This window comes from Elephas maximus, chromosome 17, assembly GCF_024166365.1.
Source record: "Elephas maximus indicus isolate mEleMax1 chromosome 17, mEleMax1 primary haplotype, whole genome shotgun sequence".
NCBI lineage: Eukaryota > Metazoa > Chordata > Mammalia > Proboscidea > Elephantidae > Elephas > Elephas maximus.
In genome coordinates this window covers 73,301,369-73,326,814 of record NC_064835.1, presented here as the reverse complement: position 1 = coordinate 73,326,814, position 25,446 = coordinate 73,301,369, and the positions used below count along the sequence as shown (strand labels likewise).

The 25,446-nt window shown below is 40.4% G+C and overlaps 1 protein-coding gene and 1 pseudogene across 14 annotated transcripts in view; both read right to left on the bottom strand.

Annotated features, from left to right (window-relative positions):
• WDPCP (WD repeat containing planar cell polarity effector) overlaps positions 1–25,387 on the bottom strand; it is a 399,715-nt gene extending 374,328 nt beyond the window's left edge. For all 14 annotated transcript variants that reach the window (XR_007513554.1, XR_007513555.1, XM_049856218.1 and 11 more), the window contains exon 1: positions 24,741–25,387. The gene's annotated coding sequence lies outside the window, so the exon portion shown is untranslated. The remainder of the gene's footprint in view (positions 1–24,740) is intronic.
• LOC126060149 (thymidylate synthase-like) lies at positions 22,404–23,952 on the bottom strand (annotated as a pseudogene).
• Positions 25,388–25,446: the final 59 nt, after the last annotated feature.

The following is a 25,446-nucleotide window of genomic DNA, read 5'->3' as shown; positions in this document are numbered from 1 at the left end:
TCAAACATTTATGCTCATCCAAAGACTTCACCAAGAGAGTAAAAAGACAACCTATAGACTGGGAAAACATTTTTTGCTACGATGTATCTGGTCAGGGTCTAATCTGTAAAATTTACAAGAAACTATAAAACTTCAACAATAAAAAGACAAATAACCCAATCAAAAACTGGGCAAAGGATATGAATAGGCACTTCACCAAAGAAGACATTCAGGTGGCTAACAGATACATGAGGAAATGCTCACGATCATTAGCCACTAGAGAAATGCAAATCAAAACTACAATGACATACCACCTCACCCAAACAAGGCTAGCATTAATACAGAAACACAAAATAATAAATGTTAGGTTGTAGAGAGACTGGAGCACTTATACGCTGCTGGTGCAAATCTAAAACAGTACAACCGTTTTGGAAATGGATTTGGCACTTCCTTAAAGAGCTAGAAATAGAAGTACCATATGATCCAGTAATCCCACTCCTCGGAATATATCCTACAGAATTAAGAGCCCTCACGTGAATAGATATATGCACACCCATGTTCACTACAGCACTGTTTACAATAGCAAAAAGATGGAAGCAACGAAGATGCCCATCAATGGATGAATGGATAAACAAATTATGGTATATTCACACAAAGGAATACTACACAACGATAAAGAACAACGATGAACCCGTGAAACATCTAATAACATGGAGGAATCTGGAAGGCATTATGCTGAGTGAAATGAGTCAGTTGCAAAAGGACAAATATTGTATGAAATCACTATTACATGAACTCAAAAGGTTTAAACACAGAAGAAAACATTCTTTGATGGTTATGAGAGCGGGGAGGGAGAGGGGAATTCATTAACTAGATAGTAGACAAGAATTATTTTAAGTGAAGGGAAGGACAACACACAACACAGGGGAAGTCAGCACAACTGGACTAAACCAAAAGATAAGAAGTTCCCTGAACACAACCAAACACTTCATGGGACAGAGTAGTAGGGCCACGGGTCTAGGGACCATGGTTTCAGGGAACACGTAGGTTAACTGGCATAACAAAGTGTATTAAGAAAATGTTCTGCATCCCACTTTGGTGAGTGGTGTCTGGGGTCTTAAAAGCTAGCAAGTGGCCATCTAAGATGCATCAATTGGTGTTAACCCACCTGGAGCAAAGGAGAACGAAGAACACCAAAGACACAAGGAAAATATGAGCCCAAGAGACAGAAATGGCCCCATAAACCAAAGACTCCATCATCCTGAGACTAGAGGAACTAGATGGTACATGGCTACCACCAATGACTGCCCTGACAGGCAACACAACAGAGAGTTCCTGATGGAGCAGGAGAAAAGTGGGGCACAGAACTCAAATTATCATAAAAAGACCAGACTTAATGGTCTGAGTAAGACTGGAGGGACCCCAAAAGACACGGCCTCCGGACTCTGTTAGCTCAAAACTAAAACCATTCCTGAAGCCAACTCTTCAGACAAAAAAAACATTAGACTGGACTAAAAAACATAAAACGATACTTGTGAAGAGCGGGCTTCTTAGTTCAAGTAGATATATGAGAATAAATGGGTAGCTCCTGTCGGGAGGTGAGTTGGGAAGACAAAAAGGGACAGGAGCTGGTGGAATGGACATGGGAAATCCAAGGCGGAAAGGAGGAGTGTGCTCTCACATTACAGGGATAGCAATGAGGGTCACATAACAATGTGTGTATAAATTTTTGCGTAAGAAACTAACTTGAGCTGTAAACTTTCACCTAAAACACAGTTTAAAAAAAAAAAAAAGGGAAACCCCTCTTTATTCTGAGATCATAAAGACATTCTCCTATATTGTCTTCTAAAAATTTTAGAAATGTTAATGCAGTTCCCCAAGTAGTTAATGGGGAATTTGACACTTTTCAAATATCATACAAATCACTTCTTTCTCACAAGAAAAAAAAATGTTAGCTATACAATGGAGGGGTCGGGTTGTTATAGGCCTAATCCAGCGGTCAGTCTTCCAAAACCAAAAACCAAATCTGCTGTTGTTGAGTTGATCCCAACTCATTGCAAGGTCAGTCTCAGCTCCACTAAATATGGATTAACTAGACATCATATGCCTTCTGAAGGAGCCCTGGGGGGACAATGATTAAGTGCTCAGCTACTAACCAAACTGTTGGTTCAAAATCACCCAGCAGCTTTGCAGAAGAAAAGACCTGGCAATCTGCTCTTATAAAGATTACAGCCTAGAAAACCCTATAGGGCAGTCCTACGCTATCACATAGGGTCCACACGAGTCGAAATTGACTCAACAGCACCTAACAACAGTAACATATGCCTTCTGATGTGATACAATAAAAGGAGACAACACAACCTATAGTCTAAAGCAAACAAACAAAAAACAATGCTGCCATCAAGTCAATTCCAACTCATAGCACCCCCACAGTCTAGCCAAAAAGTATTTACTTAGAATCCATCAAGCCATTAAAGCTAACTTCCAGTTTACAGGAAATACACAGGAGAAGGGAATAAACCAAACCACACCGTAAGCAAGCAAATCTAAAAAGGCTCTGTATTCAACATGTCAATGCCATAAAAAAAGGTACTATACCAGATTAAGAATGATTCAAAAACAAAACAACCAGGGACAATGTATCTACAATTTTGAAACACCAGCGAAAAATAAATGTATGTATGTAGGCATATATGTGGATAGGTGTGGCTATATGAATGTGTGTGTGTGTATACATGTATAAGTATACGTATACGTACATATATACGTGACTGTATTCACATATATTCATATATATAATAAAGCACATAGGGAGCACAGTTACAGATACTTCTTAAACATAACCAAACACTTTGCAAGATCGGTTTTCTGGGTTTGAAGGATTAGGATCATAGTCTCATGGGACTTCTCAATCAATTGGCACAGCAAAATTCACAATGTTCTACATCCTAGTTTGGTGAGTAGTGTCTGGGGTCTTAAAAGCTTGTAAGCGCCCATCTAAGATTACAACTTTTGGTCTCTAGTCATCCAAAACAAAAAAGAAAGAAAGAAACTAAAGATTCAAAGAAGAAACTAGTCTACAGGACAGTCCACGCAAATCACGGCCTTCTCTACCCTGAGACTGGAAGAACTAGATGGTGCCCAGCTATCATTATGAACCTTTCTAATCAGGGCCGCAATGGATGGATCTGGATAGAGTGGGAGAAAAATGTGTATCAGAACCTCAAATTCCTTTAAAAAAAAAAAAAGACTTACTGGACTGGTTGAGACTGGAGAACTCCCAGAGACTATTGCCCTGAAATATTCTTCAGACCTTGAACCAAACTAAGGTCTGAAGTGACCTTGTAGCTAAATAACAGATAGGCTCAAAAAACAATGCATAGCCCCTGTAAGTACTGCGCCCCTTTAAGAAATCACCTATCTGAGACAAAACAGTCAACAATTACTTTAAAACAAAGATGATAAGGTAAGAGGGTAGAGAAACTAGATTAATGGAAACAGAACAACCGGAACAGAAATAACGAGAATGTACACACATTGTTAAGAATGTAACCAATGTCACTGAACAACTTGTGCAGAAATTGTTGAATGGGAACCTAAACTGCTGTGTAAATTTTCACCAAAAGCACAATAAAAAAGAATGCACCTATCACACTATATTATCAGTCCCCACTGAATTATTTTAAAGACAACAGAAATAAGGAAATCACTCAGGGAAAAAGGGACTGGATTTTTATGCAAATAACTCACACCATCTATATTTATTTGCCAACTATGCCCTCACCCATGTGGTATTTTGCTAAGCATACTATGCTAATTTTTTTTTTTTTTTAACAGCAGCATGTAAAAAAAAATTGGCATAGCAGTGCTTAAGAAAATATCTCCCAGAGGGAGGATGCGGTTGGCAACAAACATAGAAGGTAAGCATTATTTGCATTAAAATACGGTAGTCTATAGGCCTACTGGTGTACATGCACTACCTCAGACCCGAAGAACAAGATAGTGCCCGGCTGACCATTCTGATCAGGCCCACAGTAGATGGGTCCTGACAGAAAAGGAGAAAAACCTGGAACAGAACTCAAATTCTTAAACCAGACTTACTTGACCAGCTGAGACCAGCGGACTCTCCAACACTATTGCCCCAAGGTAAGTTTTAAATTTTAAACCCTTGAGGTCACCTTTTAGCTAAATAACATATTGGCTAATAAAATAAAGAATATTACTAGCGAGTAAGTAACAAGCTCCTTTAAAAAATCATCTATAGGAGACGAAATGGTCAAAAATTACTCTAAAGCAAAGATGAGAAGATAAGGGAACAGGGAAACTAGAGTACTGGAAATGGTAAAACCAGAACACAATGAAAGAGAATGATAACACATTGTGAAAAGTGTAACCAATGTCGATGAATAATTTGTGTAGAAACTGTTAACTGGGAAGCAATCTGCTGTGTAAACTTTCACCTTAAACACAATAAAAAATAAATAAAAACTGAAATGCATCACAGCTCTATAGAGACTAACTGTTGACCTTTGCTGAACCTCCCCCCCTTCTGGAAATATGCTGAAGGAACACTGAAAAACAAAGAAATAATGTCCCCCCAACAACCCTGGCTATTAAAACTATTATCTTCTCTTGAGTATACATTCATAGTCTCTTGCCAATCATGACAGCCTCATGCAAACTCTGAAATTAAGGGGGAAAGGGGGAGTCAGCATATTACAAGATGGAAAAGTTGGAAAGACCCGCCTTGATGCTGGAAAGCATGGGCACGTGATATAATCCTGGCTGACAGGACCGGAAGGGAAGTCAGTCAGGGCTTCTTGGAAGGATTTTCCTTCCTAATAAAACAGGAAGATAAGGAAGTCTCCCATCTTTGCTGGATATCAGATCTGTGTATCAGCATGAGAAAGCTGAAACCATCTTATAATCACCGAGGTAACCTCACTAATAGACAGCATCTCACCTATCCCTTAGTCCTCCTGACTTAGGCATCGTTTCAACTCATCCAAGTCCTCACTGTCGTAGATTTTTTCCTCAATAGTTGAGCCACCAGAATCACTTTATTTCTGAGCTTCTGGATAATGCAAACGAAAGATTCTTTATTGTTTATGCCAATTTGTATTATCTTACTTGTAACCAAAAACACCCTAACTGACAAATATTTCATGGGTTGTCTTAAGGATCAAATGAGGTACTATGTGCAAAACACTTAGCTCAATAGTGGCATACAACTCAGAGCATTGAACTATGTAATATTAATGAGGAACAAAAAATTGGACATATCATATAATGTCATTGAACATAACTGTAATTTAATATCAATAAACCGTATTTATACATATTTGCCCACATTTCCAGATTTTATGGTCACTCAACATTAGTATCCCTATTTTACTGATATAAAACCAAAAAAAAACCAAACCCACTGCCATCAAGTCAATTCCAACTCATAGTGACCCTATAAGACAGGGTTGAAGTGCCCCATAGAGTTTCCAAGGAGCACCGAGCAGATCTGAACTGCCGACCTCTTGGTTAGCAGCCATAGCACTTAACCACTATGCCACCAGGGTTTCTGATATACTGAGGCTTAATGAAATTTGCTCGAAGTCACACAGCTAGGTAGCAGAGTTAAAACCAATGAAGTTCATGCCTTCCACTTTAAAAAAAGTCAGGGAGCTGGAAACATGTAATTATCAAAAAGAATTCTAATGGATCATGTTTTATTCTAATTTACATAAAGATGAAATAGGAGATTCTAGCAACAGAGTCTAATTCTATCTCTAGACCACTCTAGACAACTTGATTACATGAAGCTCCCATGACTACAACTTCCATCCTGTCAAAATACCCTGTACTTCACCATTCCTGAAAATTCTACCTATGTATTTTATAGTTAAGAATACTGGGATGTGTATAAATGGTATATGTATAAGATAATAAAAAATAGTAATAAAATGATTCTCATTTTGGCTACAATTTTACCACCACTTTTATTTTTGCCATAACTAAACTTGATTTTGGAATTACTAGCTTTGAGGCTCGAACTGAAGTGAATGCCATAACCATATTTTTAAATACTATATATTCCTCTTAGGAGTTATTTCAGAAGACTTTCAGAAAATGTTCTGCATGCCATTTAAACCAACAAAATAATTTCTGAGGTACCCAACATTTTTTTTTGTGTTTAAAAAAGAGTACAAAGCCAAACATTTATTTCATCTTAGCTAAGTGAACAATGTAGCCCTACATAATCTTTCACTTCAAAAAGATTTATTATAATAACTTGGTCTCTGATTTACTTCATAAATCTTAATCTTGCTTTTTAAATTATCCTATTTTTAATCACACTATTATCTAACATGGCTATTAATCACACGTATGCTAGAGTAAATCATGTATTTCTAAACATGCAGCTGCTTAAACCAACCGCAAGGCATCGTTAGGTTACTTTCTAAATATTCCTTTGCTAATTTCAATGAAAAGGAATCAGATTATGATAAAATTGTTATATAAGAAAGCTTTAAAGTTTAACTGTACTTCACTAAAGAAAACATCAAAATGAATGACTTTTTACTAGATGAATACCAATATTACATATGCTATAACTAAAATTAACATTGGGTTAAACGATTCTATACTAAGATCTTCTGAGCTCCAAATTCCTAAGGTGTCAAGAGCCAACGTTTTATTTCACGGATTTTAAATTTAATGCTCCTTTAATATGCTCTGCTGGATGTTGTTAGAATGGTATTTCAAATATTTTCTGCAATTTGAATTAAACAATGCCTAAATAACACTAAGCTGGGCAAAAATATTTTAATAAGTACATCGCCAAAGCTAGCATGACAGTTTAATGCTCTATTGTTTGTTGCTTTAACAAAAACAAATGTTTACAAGGAATTCAAAAACCACCTGGAGATTCAAATACACAGTGGGACTGCAATGACTTATTGTGCTACTTGACATTAGTTATTACCAGGGATGGTTCTCACAGGAAGGCTGACAGGAGAGAAAACCTTATTATTTGTATGATTTGAAATGTGCTGATATGCCTACCTGCCCCCAAATCCTGTCTTGCAATGTATTATATTACCTGTGAAAGACAATGTATACACTAATCAGTGCTAATGTGTTCCTTAATCTGATTGACAAGGGCCATTAACTTTAAAGAGAACAAGACCCGTGAACTACCAGACAGGTGACTCTGTGCATTTGGGCTGGAGACATGGCATATACACGATGTCTGTGGTGTTCCTGGACTAAGGGACTGTCGTGTCCGGGTGCAGTGAGAGTGCTGGTTAGGAAAACTCTCCCTCTAAAATTCACTTTAAGCTGAGGACAGTAATCATGAGCTTGTAAGAACAATAACAACATGGAAAACCCTCTTTCTCTTAGCAGCTGCTATGAAAATTCGGTTTGGAGGATCATGGGAGAAATTTTTAATAAGTGCTCAGTGTGGGAGATAAAACTCTGACAACAGTCTTTGAAGAATAGCGCACTCCTACTCTATAAAAGAAAGGCAGAGCAATCTGCTTTGCTCCCAGAGAGTGGCTGGAGAGGGAGGGGAACCTGAGGGCAGCATGCTGTGTGCCATGTCCAAGCTTTACTAAGAAATTAAATGTGAGTCGCATTTTTTTTTAATTCAATCACATAAGGAAATATTTATTCCAATACAATCAACCTTGATCTTTTAAAATGTCTTTTTATTTTCTGCTTTCTTTTAACAAAAATTAATAGACTGCAGAAGTTATTGAACAATATCATTAATATCATATGCAAGTAAAATTTTCCCAAAGATAATTCAAGAACAGGTGCAGCAGTACATCAACAGGCAACTGCCAGAAATTCAAACCAGATTCAGAACAGGGTATGGAACAAGGGATATCACTGCTGATGTCAGATGGATCTTGGCTGAAAGCAGAGAATACCAGAAAGATAAGTGTTTCATTGGCTATGCAAAGACATTCGACTGCGTGGATAACAAAATACGGACAACACTGCGAAGAATGGGAATTCCCGGACACTTAATTGTGCTCAAGCAGAACCTGTGCACAGACCAAGAGGCGTCATTCGAGCAAAACAGGGGACACTGTGTGGTTTAAAACCAGGAAAGCTACGTGTCAGGGCTGTCTCCTTTCACCAGACTTAGTCAATCTGTATGCTGAGCAAATAATCCAAGAAGCTGGACTACATGAAGAAGAACAAGGCATCAGGACTGAATGAAGACCTATTAACAACCTGTGATATGCAGATGACACAACCTTCCTTGCTGAAAGCGAAGACAACTTTAAGCACTTACTGATCAAGATCAAAGACTACAGCCTTCAGTATGGACTACACCTTAACATAAAGAAACCAAAAATCCTCATAACTGGACCTATAAGCAACATCAAGATAAACGGAGAAAAGACTGAATTTATCAATGATTTCATTTTACTTAGATCCACAATCAATGCCCATGGAAACAACAGTTGAGAAATCAAACGACGTTATCACATTGGGGAAATCTGCTGCAAAAGACCTCTTTAAAGTGTTAAAAAGCAAAGATATCACTTTCAGCAATAACGTGTGCCTCACCCAAGCTATGGTATTTTTAATTGCCTTCTATGCACATAAAAGCTGGACAATGAATAAGGAAGACCAAAGAACTGATGCCTTTGAATTATGGTGTTGGCAATGAACACTGAATATACCACGGACTGCGAGAAGAACGAAAAAATCTGTCTTGGAAGAAGTACAGCTGGAATGCTCCTCAGAAGCGAGGACAGCAAGACTTCATCTCACATACTTTAGACATGGTATCAGGAGGGACCAGTCCTTGGAGAAGGACTTCATGCTTGGTAAAGTGGAGGGTCACCAAAAAAGAAGACCCTCAACAAGATGGATTAACACAGTGGCTCCAACAATGGGCTTTTGGTTAACAGCCTAGCTCCTGACCACTGCACCACCAGGGCCCCTTAAGGATTCCAGTCCTCCTTACTATCATTATTCAGCACGGAAGTCCAACAGCCTCGCTGAGAAGACAAGTCTAGCCTCAGCCGCAGGCCCGTCTCCCCACCACATTCGGCACTTGTGTAGGCCATGCAGCCATGGTAAAGCTGCCATCAAGCTGATTGTGACTCTTGCCAACCCCATGGGTCAGAGTAGAACCGTCCCATTGGGTTTCCAAGCTTGAAAATCTTTACGGTAGCAGACTGACACATCTTTCTCCCATTAAGCAGCTGGTGGGTTCAAACTGCCAACATTTTGGTTAGCAGCCAAGTGCTTAACCACTATGCCACCAGGGTTCCTTATAGCTACGGTAGCCATGCCCTTTTGAAGAGGTCTGAATCCATGCCCTGGGAAGAGGGACCATCGCCTAATCCTTCCTCAGCTAGAGGTAACAGGCATTCTTTTGCAATGACTTCTGGATTTAGAGGGCCTCCTTTGCCCCATTTAGTAGTTACCCAACTTCCCTTGTTCTAGACAGCAATTCTTCATATTAAATTTTCAAAAAGCCAGTATAGTTCTGTCTCCTGACTTAACTCTGACTAGTATAAAGGGTATTCGTTATACAGTTCTTTCAACTTTTCTGTATGTTTGCAAATGGAGGGAAGGGATAAGAGGGAATGCAGGTATATTTAGAAGAAAAGAAAGTCTCTATTTGTGTGGAGCAAAAGAGAAGGAAACCAAAGATTCAAAGGAGAAACTAAAAACAAAATGAGACTAAACAGGCACACCAGCCCAGGAGCAAGGACAAGAAGGCAGGATGGGACAGAAAAGCTGGTAATGGGGAACCCAAGGTGGAGAAGGGGAAAGTTGACACGTCGTGGGGTTGGCAACCAATGTCAAAAAACAGTATGTGTATTCATTGTTTCATGAGAAAGTAATTTGTTCTGTAAATTTTCATCTAAAGCACAATTAAAAAAAAAAAAAGGAAGAAATTAGTCCACAGGACTAATAGCCCACAAGTATCACAGCCTCTTCTAGCCTGAGACCAGAAAAACTAAACGGTGCCCAGCTACCACTACTGACCTTTCTGATCAGGGTCACAAAAAAAGGTCCCACATAGAATGGGAAAAAAGTGTACAACAAAATTTAAATTCCTAAAAAAGGCCAGACTTACTGGACTGATAGAGACTAGAGGAACCTGAGACTATCACCCTAAGATGCCCTCTGAACCTGGAATTGAAGCTACTCCTGGAGCTCACCTTTCAGCCAAATAATAGCCTGGCGTATAGAATAAATAACAACACTCACGAGCAATGTGCTCCCTTAAATAATCAACTCTCTGAAATCAGAGAGTCAACATTTACCCAAAAGCAAAGAGGTGAAGGCAAAGAGGGGAACGCAAGCTACATCAATGGAAACAGAACACAGGGAATGGAAATAACAAGAATGCTAGCACATTGTGAAAATTAACAAATGTCAGGAACAATTTACATAAAAATTGTTAAATGGGAACCCAATTTGTTCTGTAAACTTTCACCTAGAACACAATAAAAATATTTAGAAGAAAGAGAAGAGTGGCAAAACATTAATTGTTGATGCTGGATGATAGACTGGGAAAATTATAGTACTGTCTCTGCATTTTCTATATGTTTGAAATTTTCCATCACAAAAGGGTTAAAATTACAAAGGGGAAGAAAGGCTTTATAAAATCCAGGGGGAATGGCCAGGACTTCAACAGACAGGCTTGAGTCCAAGATGAAGATTAAGTTGAGGATGTATAAAAATATGTAGAGGCAGGGCATATCTGAGGAACAGCAAGTAATCTGAATTAAGTCTAAGATGGATAATGCAAATGCATGTGTTTGGTGAGGTTTTTCCTCTCATGTTTAACCTTCACTTCAGTATGTTCAGTATGCTAAGCAAACATAAACTAATACAATAACTTACAGATGGCTCAGAGACAACAGTCAATATCAAGTCACATAAAGAAACAGACTATGGGGAGGTGGAGCCCAGATGGCTGACTAGGTAGGAGCTACCTCGGATCCCTCTTGCAACAAAGACTCGGAAAAACAAGTCAATTGATCACATACATGACAATCTACGAACGCTGACCATCAAGCACAGATCTAAAGAGTTGACCTGAGTGACAGAGACTGAGAACAAACAACCACAGGGAAGCAGCGACTGTTTTTGGAGCCTGGAGCCAGCGTCCTAGTCAGGAAACCTTGGAGCCGGGCTTTGCACTGGGTGCAGGGGAGCTGAGCACGGCATCCTGAGACGGGACGCAGCCCTAGCCCCCAGAAGTGACCTCGGGGGAAGCCCAGCCAGTGCACGCAGGCAGCGCAGCGACACGGTTGACAGGAGGAGAAGTCACCGGGAGGCAGCAACTGGTTTTGGAGCCTTGAGTGCGGCGTCCCAGCAAGGGAACCTTGGTGCTGGGCTTTGGACTGGGAGGGGAGGAACTGACCACGGCTTCCGAGACAGCACAAGCATGGGACACGGGCCTGACCCTCGGGGGCAATCTCGAACCAGCCAACACACACAGGCTACACAACCCTCGGGAATCTCCAATAAAACAGTCCTCACCAAGAAAGATAAGTAACTTTGTCTATATTCCAGGGTACTACCCTCTTCTACGTATCTGATCCCTCCCCTCCCCTTCCCAAGCAGCTTCATTAACATTGGAATTTCCTGAGCCAGACAGTGAAGTATGCTGCGGCTTTTCTTTTTTTTTTGATCTTTTCCTAACCCATTCTCCTGGCCTGAGAGAAGCAGCTACAAAAAAAACCGGGGACCAAAAATCCTTCCCTAATTGGACTAAAAATACAGAACCAGCTCCAGCCAAGCACATGAGATCCACAGTCTTGGGCTTTCATCCCTACAGGGAACAAGGTGGCTATTATAATGCAAAGGCAATTCTAATAGGGATCTGACTGTAATTGTTTTAGCGGATTACTGGAAAGACAAGTTTCCCAGGTCTGATATCTCCGTGCATTCAACAGAGCCCTCACTGACCCACAACAGGGAACTGAGGGCTGAAGCTCCCCCCAGACCACCTAGCCTCCTGCCTCAGGGGTCTGAGGATCGTGACACCTACCAGTCTGTAGAGGTACTGGCATTGGGGGCCTAAGGTACAGCTGCAGAGCCCACCCACCAAGGTGCTTTAGGAATAGAGACACACCTACCTCACTGGCACTTGGGGGAAGCCTGTCAGCATCCTGCACCCCCTGGAGTGTGAACCCCTGCTGCTAGTAGAATCTGGTGCACACAACTATCACCACTACTTCTCTAGGTGGAGAGATGACAGTCTGCACCACACACTTGATGACCCAAAATCAGATTCTACTCAAGAATAGTGAATGGACTCTTAGGCTTATATATCTGGTAACAGCCCAAACCAGCTGGTAATGGGACATAAGTGATTCAAGGGCTACAACAATCAAGACAGCACAATCTAGTAGCCCATCTATGTATATTGAAAGAAAACAAAACAAGATAAGACTCAGTAAGCAAATATAAAATAAATCATTACAATATCTTAGAGATGGCTCGGAGACAGCAGTCGATATCAAACCACATAAAGAAGGAGACCATGATTGTTTCTACAACTCCCCAGACTAAAGAATCAAAATCTTTCCCAAATGAAGATACAATCCTGGAATTGCCAGATAAAGAATATAAAAAACTAATTTACAGAATGCTTCAAGACATCAGGGATGACCTCAGAAATGAAATAAGGCAATCTACAGAAAAACCAAGGAACGCACTGATAAAGCAGTTGAAGAATTCAAAAAGATTATTCAAGAACATAGTGGAAAAATTAATAAGCTGCAAGAATCCATAGAGAGACAGCATTCAGAAATCGAAAAGATTAACAGTAAAATTACAGAATTAGACAACTCAATAGGAAGTCAGAGGAGCAGACTCAAGCAATTGGAATGCAGGGTGGGGGATCTGGAGGACAAGGGAATTGACACCCATATAGCTGGAAAAAAAATCAGATAAAAGAATTAAAAAAAATGAAGAAACCCTAAGAATCATGTGGGACCCTATCAAGAAGAATAACTTGCATGTGATTGGAGTCCCAGAACAGGGAGGGAGGACAGAAAATACAGAAAGAATAGTTGAAGCTCTGTTTGCAGAAAACTTCCCTGACATCATGAAAGACGAAAGGATATCTATCCAAGATGCTCATCGAACCCCATATAAGATTGATCCAAAAAGAAAATCACCAAGACATATTATCATCAAACCTGCCAAAACCAAAGATAAAGAGAAAATTTTAAAAGCAGCCAGGGATAAAAGAAACAGACTATGATCACATCAACAGGCTTTCAAAACAAAGAATCCAGGGATCTTCTAGATGAAAGTGCATTCCTGGAATTACCAGAGCCAGAATACAAAAGTTTAATATACAGAACTCTTCAAGACATCAGGAACGAAATGAGGCAATATGCAGAACAAGCCAAGGAACACACAGATAAAGCAACTGAAGAAATTAGAAAGATTATTCAGGAACATAAGGAAAAGTTTACTGACCTGGAAACATCCATAGACAGACAGCAATCAGAAATTCAGAAGATTAACAATAAAATTACAAAAGTAGACAACTCAATAGAAAGTCAGAGGAGCAGAATTGAGCAAGTAGAAGCTAGAATTTCTGAACTCGAAGATAAATCACTTGGCACTAATATATTTGAAGAAAAATCAGATAAAAGTATTTAAAAAAACGAAGAAACCTTAAGAATCATGTGGGACTCTACCAAGGGAAATAACCTACAAGTGATTCGAATACCAGAACAGGGAGGGATAACAGAAAATACAGAGAGAATTGTTGAAGATTCATTGGCAGAAAACTTCCCTGATATCGTGAAAGATGGGAAGATGTCTATCCAAGATGCTCATCGAACTCCACATAAGGTAGATCTTAAAAGAAATTCACCAAGGCATATTATAATCAAACTTGCCAAAACCAAAGATAAAGAGAGAATTATAAGAGTGCCGAGGGATAAACAAAAAGTCCCCTACAAAAGAGAACCACTAAGAATAAGCTTGGACTATTCAGCAGAAAGCATGCAGGCAAGAAGGCAAAGGGATGACATATTTTTAAAAATGAAGGAAAAAATTGCCTGCCAAGAATCATATATCCAGCAAAACTGTTTCTTAAATAAAAAAATACGAAGGTGAAATTAAGACATTCCCAGATAAACACATGTGTAGGGAATTAGTAAAAACCAAACCAAAACTACAAGAAAGAGTAAAGGGAGTTATTTGCTTAAAATATCAATAATATCAGGTATCAACCCCAGGCTAGAACTCTAGGCAGAGCAACCAGAAGTCAGCCCAGACAGGGAAATCCAAAAAAACAAAGAAAGATTAAAAAAAAAAAAAAGCCCAACACAGGGTAACGGCAATGTTATTATATAAAAGAAGACAACTTTAAAATAATAAAGAGGGACTAACAAATGTAATCACACACCTTCCATACGGAGAGAAAGATATGGCGATACAAAGAAATAAAAGTTAGGTTTAACTTTAGAAAAACAGGGGTAAATGATAAGGTAACCACAAAGGAGACAAACTATCCTACTCATCAAAATAAAATACAAGAAAAAAACAGACTCATCAGAAACAAAATCAACACAACAAATATGAGCAAAGGACAATATATAAAGATAACCTACTCAGCCCATAAAATCAAGTGGGAAAAACAAACTGTCAACGACACACAAAAAAAGACATCAAAATGATAGCACTAAATTCACACCTATCCATAATTACCCTGAATGTAAATGGACTAAATGCACCAATAAAGAGACAGAGAGTGGCAGAATGGATTAAACAAGAAGATCCATCTATATGCTGCCTACAAGAGACACACCTTAGACTTAAGAGACAAACAAAAACTCAAAGGATAGAAAAATATATATCATGCAAACAACAATCAAAAAAGAGCAGGACTGGCAACATTAATGTCTGACAAAATAGACTTTAAAGTTAAATCCATCACAAAGGATAAGGAAGTACACTATGTAATGATTAAAGGGACAATACATCAAGAAGACATAACCATATTAAATATTTATGCACCCAATGACAGGGCTGCAAGATACATAAAACAAACTCTATCAGCATTGAAAAGTGAGATACACAGCTCCACAATAATAGTAGGAGACTTCAACACACCACTTTCGGTGAAGGACAGGACATCCAGAAAGAAGCTCAATAAAGACAAGGAAGATCTAAATGCCACAATCAACCAACTTGACCTTGTAGTCATATACAGAACACTCCACCCAACAGCAACCAACTATACTTTCTTTTCTAGTGCACATAGAACATTCTCTGGAACAGAGCATATATTAGGTCATCAAGTAAGCCTAAGAAGAATCCAAAACATTGAAATATTACAAAGCATCTTCTTTGACCACAGGGCTATAAAAGTGGAAATCAATAACGGGAAAAGAAATCAAACGCTTGGAAACTGAACAATACCCTGCTCCAAAAAGACTGGATTATAGATTAAGGATGGAATAAAGAAATTTATAGAATCCAATGAGAATGAAAACACTTCTTCTCAGAACCTTTGGGACACAGCAAAAGCGGTGCTCAGAGGCCAATTTATATTAATAAATGCACACATCCAAAAAGAAGAAAGGGCCAAAATCAAAGAATTATCCCTACAACTTGAACAAATAGAAAGAGAGCAACAAAAGAAACCCACAGGCACCAGAAGAAAACAAATAATAAAAATTAGAGCTGAACTAAATGAAATAGAAAACAGAAAAACAGTTGAAAGAATTAACAAGACCAAAATCCTGGTTTTTTGAAAAAATCAACAAAATCAATAAACCACTGGCCAAACTGATAAAAGAAAAACAGGAGAGGAAGCAAATAACGCGAATAAGAAATGAGAAGGGTGATATTAGAACAGACTCAACTGAAATTAAAAGAATCATATCAGATTACTATGAAAAACTATACTGAAACAAATTTGAAAACCTAGAAGAAATGGATGAATTCCTAGAAACACACTACCTACCTAAACTAACACAAACAGAGATAGAACAACTAAATAGACCCATAACAAGAGATTGAAAAGGTAATCAAAAAACTCCCAACAAAAAAAAGCCGTGGTCTGGACGGCTTCACTGCAGAGTTCTACCAAACTTTCAGAGAAGAGTTAACACCACTACTACTAAAGGTATTTCAATGCCATTTACAGTAGCCCCCAAGAAGATAAAATACTTAGGAATAAATCTTACCAGAGATGTAAAAGACTTATACAAAGAAAACTACAGTACACTTCTGCAAGAAACCAAAAGAGACTTACATAAGTGGAAGAACATATCTTGCTCGTGGATAGGAAGACTTAACATTATAAAAATGTCTATTCTACCAAAAGCGATCTATACATTTAATGCAATTCCAATCCAAATTCCAATGACATTCTTTAATGAGATGGAGAAACAAATCACCAACTTCATATGGAAGGGAAAGAGGCCCCGAATAAACAAGGCATTACTGAAAAAGAACAAAGTGGGAGGCCTTACTTTACCTGATTTTAGAACTTATTATACCGCCACAGTATTCGAAACAGCCTGGTACTGGTACAACAACAGATACATAGACCAATGGAACAGAACTGAGAATCCAGACATAAATCCATCCACACATAAGCAGTTGATATTTGACAAAGGCCCCAAAACAGTTAAATGGGGAAAAGACAGTCTTTTTAACGAATGGTGCTGACATAACTGGATATCCATCTGCAAAAAAATGAAACAAGACCCATACCTTACTCCACGCCCAAAAACGAGGTCAAAATGGGTCAAAGACCTAAATATAAAATCTAAAACAATAAAGATCATGGAAGAAAAAATAGGGACAACGTTAGGAGCCCTAATACATGGCATAACAGTATACAAAACATTATTAAGAATGCAGAAGAAAAACTAGATAACTGGGAGCTCCTAAAAATCAAACACCTGTGCACATCCAAAGACTTCACCAAAAGAGTAAAAAGACTACCTACAGACTGGGTAAAAGTTTTTAGCCATGACGTTTCCAATCAGCACCTGACCTCTAAAATCTACATGATACTGCAAAAACTCAACTGCAAAAAGACAAATAACCCAATTAGAAAATGGGCAAAACATGAATAGACACTTCACTGAAGAAGACATTCAGGAAGCTAACAGATACATGAGGAAATGTTCATGATCATTAGCCATTAAAGAAATACAGATCAAAACTACAATGAGATTTCATCTCACTCCAACAAGGCTGGCATTAATCCAAAAACACAAAATAATAAATGTTGGAGAGGCTGTGGAGAGACTGGAACACTTATACACTTCTGGGGGGAATGTAAAATGGTACAACCACTTTGGAAACTGATTTGGTGCTTCCTTAAAAAGCTAAAAATAGAACTACCATACGATCCAGAAATCCCACTCCTCAGAATGTATCATAGAGAAATAATAGTCTTTACACGAACAGATATATGCACACCCATGTTTACTGCAGCAGTGTTTACAACAGCAAAAAGATGGAAGCAACCAAGGTGCCCATCAATGGATGAATGGATAAATAAATTATGGTATATTTACACAATGGAATACTACGCATCGATAAAGAACAGTGAGGAATCTGTGAACCATTTCATAACATGGAGGAACCTGGAAGGCATTATGCTGAGTGAAATTAGTCAGTTGCAAAAGGACAAATATTGTATAGGACCACTATTATAAGAACTTGAGAAATAGTTTAAACTGAGAAGAAAACATTCTTTTGTGGTTAGGAGATGGGGGAGGGAGGGAGGGAGGGTGGCAGAGGAGTATTCACTAATTAGATAGTAGATAAGAACTACTTTAGGTGATGGATGGGAAAGACAACACACAATACAAGGGAGGTCAGCACAACTGGACTGAACTGAAAGCAAAGAAGTTTCCTGAATAAACTGAATGCTTTGAAGGCCAGTGTAGCAGGGGCAGGGGTTTGGGGACCATGGTTTCGGGGGACATCTAAATCAACTGGCATAATAAAATCTATTAAGAAAACATTCTGCATCCCACTTTGAAGAGTGGCATTTGGGGTCTTAAACGCTAGCAAGCAGCCATCTAAGATGCATCAATTGGTCTCAACCAACCTGTATCAAAGGAGAATGAAGAACACAAGAACACCAAGCCCAAGAGACAGAAAGGGCCACGTGAACCAGAGACTACATCATCCTGAGACCAGGAGAACTAGATGGTGCCCGGCTACAACCAATGACTGCCCTGACAGGGAACACAACAGAGAACCCCTGAGGCAGGAGGAAAGCAGAGGGTTGCAGACACCAAATTCTCATAAAAAGACCAGACTTAATGGTCTGACTGAGACTAGAAGGACCCTGGTGGCCATGGCCCCCAGACTTTCTGTTGGCCTAGGACAGGAACCATTCCCAAAGCCAACTCCTCAGACAGGGATTGGAGTGGACAACGGGTTGGAAAGGGATGCTGGTGAAGAGTGAGCTTTTTGGATCAGGTGGACACTTGAGAGTATGTTGGCATCTCCTGCCTGGAGGGGAGATAAGAGGGTAAAAAAAAAAAAAAAGAGGGTGGAGGGGGTTAAAAGCTGGCGGAATGGACATGAAGAGAGAGAGTGGAGGGAGAGAGCGGGCTGTCTCATTGTGGGGAGAGTAACTGGGCGTATGTAGCAGGTGTATATAAGTTTTTCTGTGAGGGACTGACTTGAATTGTAAACTTTCACTTAAAGCACAATAAAAATTATTTTAAAAAATCAAGAATTTAAAGCACGTACCTATGTATGTATGTAGTAAAATGAATATTCATATTTTCTCTACCCGCCAAAACATTAAAGTCCCTTGGGCCCCTCCTCAGTAACATCCCTTTTTTTCCTCCCCTCGGAAATGACAATTATCCTGATATTTGATTTACAAAAGGCATGTTTATTTAATACAAACTGAAAATATTATAAATTATAAAGCCAACCAGACTTTTTTTAGAGAAGAACTCCCAATAAAGATAAGGTCATGGAGAGCAAATATATCTAAATAAAACATATATTTTGACAATTCATAAAAAGCACATAGGAATATAGACCTGTTGCACACGTTAAATATACAGACAGCCCAGCCAGACCACAAGGACTCTGCTGCATTTTGACTCCCAGCATTGGCAGTGTCTGAACCTGCCATCCATCTCAAGTCTCTACATGACACTTGCTCTTCTATCTACTTAGGATGCTGCAGGGACATAGGTTTCCAGCATAACAGAGAACAGGAGACAGATGTTGCCCAGGGTCACCCAGGCACTGACTGTTTTCTCAACCCCTCCTGAGGACGTGGGCTTGCGGATATTAAGTCTGATTCAAGATTCAAGATCCAAGACAGTGAAGTCCTTGCAAACATCCTTTTAAACAGACACACTGATACTGTTAATGTGAGTTCTTCCCGACTGGTGATGGTATAAGCTCCAGAATAAAAAGACAATGATTGAGACAAGAACTAGACTTCTTTCTGGCCTCTGACAGAACTCTTCCTATGCAGTCAGAATCACAGACAGCCACGCACCCCACAGGGGATCCAGGAGCAAAGATTTAGTGCAGCTGCTCCTGCTCTGGGCAGATGCTTTGTTTCCACTACATTCTAGCAGCGTTGTACAATAGAACTTTCCATGATGATGGAAATGTTTTATATTCTGTCACATGCAGTTACTGAGCACTTGAAATGTGGCTAGTGTGACTGAGGAACTGAATTTTTAATTTTAGACAGCCATATGTGACTAATGGGAAACCCTGGTGGCGTAATGGTTAAAAGCTACGGCTGCTAACCAAAAGACCGGCAGCTCGAATCCACCCAGGCGCTCCTTGGAAGCCCTATGGGGCAGTTCTTTTCTGTCCTGTAGGGTCACTATGAGTCAGAATCAACTGGAAGGCAATAGGTTTGGGCTTTGGTTTTTTGTTGTTTTTTTTTTTTTTTAATATGACTCATGGCTACAGTATTGGACAGTGCAGTTCTACAGCCTTAGCTTAAAAGAAAAATCAGGAATGTAAAGCATGTAGGTATGTATATGGAGCCCTGGTGGCACAGTGGTTAAGTGGTTAAGAGCTCGGCTGTTAACCAAAAGGTTGGCAGTTCGAATCCACCAGTTGCTCCTTGGAAACCCTGTCCTACAGAGTCGATATGGGTTGGAATCGACTCGAGGGCAATGAGTTGTTTTTGTTTTTTAATGTGTGCATATATGAGGAGCCCTGGTCCTGCAACAGTCAGAGCACCCGACTGCTAATCAAAAGGTCGGCGGTTCAAAACCACCAGGTGCTTTGCAGGAGAAAGATGTGGCATTCTGCTTCTGTGAAGATTTACAGCCTTGGAAACCCTATGGGGTCACTTCGAGTCAGAATCAACTTGATGGCCGTGGGTTTTCTGGGTATGCATATACTTATGTTTTCTTACTGCCAATCCAAAACCCCACACGTAACATTGCAAATGTCTTTCTACCTCCTCCCACCCCCTTTAGCTGCCTGGCAAAATCATTCATCTGTCCTTCAAAAGTCACTCAGGCAGTACCTCCTTCATGAAGCCCTGGTGGCCCAGAGTTACTAGCTCTTTGCCACAACAATATACTAGACTGGTCACATCATGTTATTATGTGTTTACACATCAGTGTTACTGGCTATACTGGGGGCTCCAAAAAGGCTGCAACTATGTCATACTCATTTTTAATCCCCAGAGTCTAACAGAGTACCACATCCTAAAGCCCCTGCTCTAAGTTCTCCTGACCCATTTCTTAAGACTAGTCTCCATTCCACCAATCCCAGGCTCTAACTATTCTACCGTTTGAAACTCTATAAACCCATCCGCAACCAACATCTTGGAACTGGGGAAATTCCTGGTCATATTATCCGTATCAAAAGGTATTACACTTCTATATACAATCCACTAGGCACTCCTTGGAAACTCTATGGCGCAATTCTACTCTGTCCTATAGGGTCACTATGAGCTGGAATTGACTCAACGGCAGTGGGTTTGGTTGGGTTTATACAATTGTTCAGTACAAAACATTGTTAAATAGTGGAAATGATGCATATTAGAAACCACATGAAAACAGCAAATAAGTCATTAAGACGTGAACCAAAAACCAAACACTTTGCTGACAAGTTGATTCCGACTCATGTGGTACAGAGTAGAACTGCTTTGTAGGGTTTTCTTGGCTATAATCTTTATGGAAGCAGTTCACCACTGGCTTTCTTCCACGGAACAAACAGGTGGTTTTGAACTGCCAACCTTTAGGTTAGCAGCTGAATGCACACTGCTTGCACCACCCAGGCTCCTTAATTAAGACATGTTGTTGTTGCTGTAGTTAATTACCGGGTCAAGTTGATTCCAACTCATGGCGACCCCATGTGTGCAGAGTAGAACTGCTCCATACAGTTTTTCAGGCTGTGACCTTTCAGAAACAGGACTAAATACATAACTTTGGGAATTTTCAACACAGAGGTGGCATTTGAAGCCATGAGGCTCACGAATTAGGTCACTTGGGGAGCGAATGTAGGCAGAAGAATAGGGACACTTAAATGTTAAGAAGTCAGAGGTAAAAAGAAACTTGCAAGGAGACTGATAAAGGACAATTAATGACATAAAAGGAAAACCAAAAAAGTATGCTGGCCAAGAGCCAAGTAAAAGGTGATCCAAAAATCTGCCATTATGCCAAAGAATCCATAAGAAAGCTACTAAGGAGCCCCAGTGGCACAGTGATTAAGAGCTCGGCAGCTAACCAAAAGGTCAGCAGTTCAAATCCACCAGCTGCTCCTTGGAAACCTTATGGGGCAATTCGACTCTGTCCTATAGGGTCATTATGTGTCAGAATCGACTCATTGGCAACGGGTTTGGTTTTTGGTTTCGTTAGAGCTACTAAATGAATTCATCAAAGTAGCAGAACACAATAAAAATAACAAAAAAAATCAGTTGTGTTTTTATACACCAGCGATAAACAGTCTGAAAAGAAAATAATCCCATATACAATAGCATCTAAAAGAAAATTCAGGAATAAATTTAACCAGGGAGGTTAAAGACTCGTACACTGAAAACTATAAAACACTGCTGAACGCAATTAAAGATGACCTAAATAAATGGAAAGATATCCTGTGTTTACGGATTAGAAGACCTAATATTGTTAAGCTGTGACTACTACTCAAAGCAATCTACATATTCAATGCGCTCTCTACAGATTCCAACGCAGCCCTTTTTGCAGAAATGGAAAGGTCAATCCTCAATTTCATTCAGAAATGGAACGATCCCTGAATAGCCAAAACAATCTTGAAAAAAGAAAAACACAGTAGGAGGACTCACACTTTCCAATTTCAAAATATACTATAAAGCTGCAGTAATCAAAACAGCATGGTATTGGTATAAAGATACACATACACATCAAATAGAATAGAATCGAGAGTTCAAAATTAAACCCATACTTTTACGGCCATTTTTTTTTTTTTTTTGATTAATGCAGAACACAACTTTATTATAGCAATATATGAAACAAATAACTTTAAATGTTCATAACCACCCTATCCACTACGATTGATGGTGTTATTCAGCTCACTCAAGTTTGGGGGAATAGTTTACAGAATTCTTGAAATTCGCTGACCTTCATGAAGACATGGATTTGAAATACATATACGCGTTTGTGTTAAGAGCAAATAAATTTTCACTCTCCCAACATTATTCATCATCTCAGCATTTTCATACACCCTCAGTGAGTTAACCAAGCTCAAAATCCTTTATTACTAAAAGAACCTGCGCTGTTACATCTGTCATTGGCAACATGCTTAAAAGAAAGCAGTTTTCAATGAATAATGACTAATAGGTAACCAAGAGGGCTGTGTTGTGACCTAGTTCCTTTTTCCTTTATAGCAAAAAGAACTTTTTCACCCATATGTCCAGTCCAACCCCTAAGGGCTGACAACATCCTTGAAACAATTCCTTTAAAAGTGCTCTAAACAGCAGCCATTTCCATTTGAACAGTCGGATGAGGATTGTACCCTTCAATCTGAAAAGTCTTCAGCTTTGAAATCACCAGTTGTTTCAACCTTCTGAAGAATTTTGAGCTTGGGGAAAGGTCCTGGTTCTCGCTGGAGCTAAACTTTCAGCAGCTCAGTGTGATTCAGGTAAATGAGTGCATCTCCCAAAGTATATACAAAGTCACCTGGCTTCAGGCCCGTGATGTGTGCAATCACAGGTGAGCCAGGCATACCTGGCGATGGTGAAAGGCACCTCCAAGCCCCTGTCTCCTGAACCCTAGTACAGCTAGCAGGACAGCCCAATGTTCACCTCATAGAACTGGCAAAGAGCATGGCAGGGAGGCAGTGCCATCTGAGGAAGGCCTTTTAGATTCCAAACACACATGAAGATTCTTCTGTCGTCAGGGTTGGTTTTGATTGTGTCAGTAGCCTTTTGCAGCTGGTCTACTCCTTGACCTATATAATCTGAATTCAGATCTTTATATTCGGCCCCAAAATGCCTCCACTGAAAGCCATAAACTGGGCCTGAATCTCCTTGTTCTCAGGTGGAGAGTCCCAGGCTGTCCAAAAAGTCTCAGGATCCACTGGCATCCCAGATCTTCAGTCCCTTGGAAGACAGTTCTTTAGCATTGGTGGATTCCTTGATAAGACACAGCAACTCCTCCAAAACAGCCCTGCAGAACACAAGCTTGGTTGTCCCCGAAGAAAGCTCATCTCTTACGTTGTGCCTGCATGCCAAAGATGGAGTGGGAGGAGGGAGGAGACACTGCTGAAGGGGGACTGAGCTTCTGTTTGGGGTGATGTAAAACATTTGGAAAGGGACAGTGGTGACGGTAGCACAACACGGTGAACGTAATTAATGTCACTGAATCGTACCCTTAAAAATGGTTAAATGGCAAACTCTTTGTCGTATATATTTCACTACTATATTTTTTTTCAATCTGCCATCAGTTATGACAAATGCTATTGATATATCAAGTAGGAAAATAAATCATTCTATTTCTTTCCCACAGTAGCAAATTCTTCAACCGAAATAGAAAAGGAAAAAAAAAAATACCACTTGGTATTGATTGACCAGAGTCGGAGAAAAAACAGAATTCATACCCGTGTTATCTTTTGTATACGATGTTTCCTCATTTTCATGTATGCTATTCAGAGCATCGTGTCTGCTATAGGGTCGCTAGGAATCGGAATCGACTCCACGGCAACGGGTTTTGGGTAACATACACGTGAAACAAGGTTCCAGTGAGTCCAGCAATTCTCTCGGGCAGCATTAATTTTAAATGAAAACATCCTAAAGTTGTTTTACCAGGCGCCACGCTCCCCGCCCCGCCCCCCCAAAAAGAAACGTTGCCGTCGAGTCCATTCCGACTCATAGCATGGCAAATGCAGGTCTGGCATAACTGAAGGGACGGGATGATTTACGGAGCAGCCAGTTTCCAAAAGAGAATAAACGAAAGCGTCAACATTCACGTGGGGTTTAGAGAAAAAGTTAGATCCACAGACTGAGTTCCTGGAGGAAAGGCGCTCATCTCCCACAAAGCAGACGTCCAACAAATAATTTTCATTTAACTGCGAAGTAGCTGCATCTTACAGTGGGGAAGGGACGCGAACTTCAGGGCACTGCACTCTCCCGAGCACCGCTGCATCCCCACGCCCTGGCACTCAGCACCGAGAAAGGGTCGGCCAGTTCACAGCAGTCCAGCATCCCAGTAAATAGAGGCAACGCTGGACGGCGCACGACCGCATCCCCAACCCTAACGTTAAAAAGAAAACCCCTTGCCCTCGGGCCACAGCTCACCTACCTTGAAGTGAGGAAGACAAGCGGCCCCGGGCCTCCTCCGAGGGGGCACCCCCGCACAGCCCTTGAGTCGTCAACGGACGATGCCCGGGGCGAGGATTCCTCAAGGCCAGGGAAGGAGGACCCAGGACGACGCGGTGTGCTCGTCGGTCCTCCTCAGCCTCCGAGCGGACGCCGCCGCCGCAGTTCTCTCAGGTGCCTCCCGGCGGCCCGAGTGTGCGCGCGCTCCTGCCTCGTCGCTTAGCAACCTGAGAAGCCGGCCAGTCTTCCGACACGTCAATTCCCCGCCCCTCCAGAATGCGAATGCTGTTTTTTAAAAAAAGATTTGCTTCCGGGTCGAGTGGGCTTTGCGCAACGGAAGGCCTCCTCACCTCCCACATTTAACCTCGGGGGAGACTAAAGTCTCGAATACGCCCATATGGCTAATGTCGCTCACAGAGTCCGTCCCTCTTCCCTCGAGTTACACACCCTTCCTTTCCCGCCAATTGCTGGGTGCCATCAGGCAGGACCTTTCCGCCGTGGGCTAAACCATGCGCTTGTAACCATCCTCCAATCACAGCGGCTCTCCCTCGGGGACTACTTTGCAATAGGCTAACAGCGCAGGGAGAAGGGCGTGAGAAGCCACTGGGATCTGGGGAGCTGTAGTTTAGTACTGGAACGAAGTGCTTCCGTGATTGCACCAGCTCCAAAGCAGCGTAAACTACAGTTCC